Below are 3,013 nucleotides of genomic sequence, written 5' to 3' on the forward strand. Positions count from 1 at the left end.
GAGAGGGTTGTTGGAACGTACTGGTGTCAGCTTAGTGCTAGGCCTTACAGGGATACTTTACCCCATCAGAAATGTTTGTCACACCTCAAAAGAGAACTTGTGGAGCTGAGTCCGTGTTCCGTACCATCTGTCGTGTTACCCACGATGCCTCTGGAGAAACACAGTGCTCAATCCTAAATGAATGTGAAAGATTGACACCATCCTCTTCTACCAACTCTGTCCACTTTTGAGGTATAAGAATGTCTAACTTTTGAGTATAAACCTTCATTTGGGGTGGACTATCCCTTGAACATATGTCAAGTTTACATATGGTCTGTACATATATATCAAATGGTATAACATATAATGATTTTGGATCTTTTTTAACCCTGTGTACAGTATATCAGATTTGGAAGCCTGATGTGGCAGGTTTCATATACAGCGCTTGAATTGAATTCATTATGACACATTCTGAAATAGCATTTTGAACAAGATCACAAATCAGTGTGTGCATCAATACAACCTGACAATGCTAGAGAGGTGTTTTTACACATGGTCTGCCATGCATGCACAACAATGTACACACACACACACACACACACACACACACCCACACACACACACACACACACACACACACACACACACCACACACACACACACACACACACCATGTGGCACTCTCTTCACACTTTAGGGAACATCAGATATTAGCTTTGTATGTAACCCACATCCAGTGTTTGTTTTCATAATCATTTGTCACACATTGTTTAGACCTGGTACTCGTGATGTTGTGTTCATGTCTATACTGATGCTGAGTACTTGGCAATTATTACTGATTTCCCTTTTAGATAAAAAGTCAATGAGCTTTTGCATATCATAGCAGACAGTCCACACTTCCTCAAATCTGCATATTCAGCTATGTAGCTCAAACATTCTGGGGGGTAGATATCATTAACATGCATAAATACAGCCAAAATATTTCCCCCACTTCATCTATGGTGGGATTTTACAGAGCATGGTTGGATGTGGGATGGAGGCATTAGTTCGTTAGGGTTTCATATTCAAGAAAAATAAATTTGTGTTGGTTTTAAACAGTCATCATTCACTATTAAATCCACACACTCAACCCAAAAGAGTAAATGGGTGATTTGTTTTGTACATGAACAACACAGTCTCCACCAATGGTTCCATATCATTCTAAGAATCATCTCAAGTTATACATATATTAATGTTATCATGTATAGTACTTTCTCTGTATGTTTACATTGTTATGGGGTCGGGGAAGGACCAAAACAATATGAAAACCAAGAAGTAAGACTTCAGACCTGCAGATGTTTCAGATTAAACCGTGATAGAAAACAGCCAGACCAGTTATTCTTGTTAAGTTAGACCCTGTTATTGTAAATACTGACACATGTTCGTATTCTGTTTCATAAGCAAACCCTATGCTCAGCGCAGCGCACATAACTCCAACTTTGAGGACGACATTAAGACAAACCAGACCACACTGGACTAATTGGCACACAGTCCACAATGGCGCCGCTAGCCACGCTAGCAAACCAAGGTAGGCTTTAAATTGAGAGAGTCCCCAGGGGTGTTGGGTACCATATATATCAACCCCCAGAACACACCAGGGCACCCAGAGTTCTGTAGAAGCGCATTACAAATATGAATGTTGGTAAGGCCCTCCTTTTTAGAAGAACCCCAAATTAAATGTGTAGTTCAAACGATTCAGATAATTGCTGTTCAAATGACCCTAGAAAGAAAGCACACTGCTTTGGCTACAATATCAGCGCAATTCAAAAGGTTGTCGTGTCCCAGTAAGGATACCGCGAGCGCAGTCTACTGAATGTCAGCACATGAATGAGTAGCAAAGTACACAGAATAAAGAAGGAACTCAACTAAATGAGCACACACTGACCAATATTGTGTGAGCAGCAGAAAACAATCACGCATCGTACCGTTATAAGTCACCCGGGATAAGAGCGGCTACTAAAAACGACTGAAATGTGAAATGTAAACAATAAAGTCAAGGAATGAGAGATCAAAAGGGCATGGCTGAGGTCAAAGGACAGCTTGTTCCTCACCTAAGCCTCTGAGCTTGAGTTGCCCGCTTTCCCCCTTTCTATTTATGACTCTGTCGCCCCTTTCCTATCTACAGTATTAACAGGTCGCTCCACCAGGTACATGCCAATGTGAGTTACCGTGGCCAACATTCATGGCATTAAGAGCAAATATCAATACACACAACCTCCCCGCCCCATGGTCTGTCTTTATGGTGTTGGGAATATATAAAATAATTTCACCTCTTGGTAATTCAATGATTGAAAATGACACTCGCTTGCCTCTGTATGTTGATTTTGATCTATTTTCACTCGATATCTTGAAAAAAGGGTTCTCATCATGACCAAACCGTTCACAAAACCAATGTGCATAGGTAAATCGTGTATGAGGAGATAATTTGTCGCTGTGGCTAACATTCGCGGCTAGCATCACCGGCGTCTGCAAATCCACACAGCAAAGTCCGATGCCAGACGAGCGGTTCCCCTAACAATCCTCTTCAGCAAATAAATAAAATGAATGAATAAATAAATAAATATATATATAAATAAGTATGTACAGCAACTCATTCCAGATCAAAGAATACAGTAAATAAAAGGACATCCAAACAACACGTTAATAGATAAGTGGTAACTGCAGTGTCACTCGCTATGTGTCTAGCAGAAAAAGACATTCGCGGGAACCTAAATAAAAACCCTAATATCCGCAGGCTAACCAATGGATCCATCACTGATACTGTGCTTCCTCCAAAATCCTAACGTTCCAAAACCTTGCAGAGGTCACCGACTCTACTGTACGCCCTGGACTGCGAGTGTATCTCAGTTGTCTGAAGTGGCTTCCTCTTCTCATCCCCTCTCTTGCACTGATCTTAGAACACAAGGTCAATACGGTGGACATCAACAGGGCAACTGGGCACTTCACCTGTCCAGTTGTTTTTCTGAGGGACCAGGAAGAGAAGCCACTTTAGACT

At 41.3% G+C, this 3,013-nt stretch overlaps 1 protein-coding gene across 1 annotated transcript in view; it reads right to left on the reverse strand.

Annotated features, from left to right (window-relative positions):
• Positions 1–1,042: 1,042 nt before the first annotated feature.
• The window catches only part of fbxl16 (F-box and leucine-rich repeat protein 16), an 18,856-nt gene continuing 16,885 nt past the window's right edge, over positions 1,043–3,013 (reverse strand). Inside the window, exon 7 of the mRNA XM_083677129.1 lies at positions 1,043–3,013. This exon is cut by the window's right edge and continues 2,745 nt beyond it. The gene's annotated coding sequence lies outside the window, so the exon portion shown is untranslated.

This window comes from Argentina silus (genome assembly GCF_951799395.1).
Source record: "Argentina silus genome assembly, chromosome: 9".
NCBI lineage: Eukaryota > Metazoa > Chordata > Actinopteri > Argentiniformes > Argentinidae > Argentina > Argentina silus.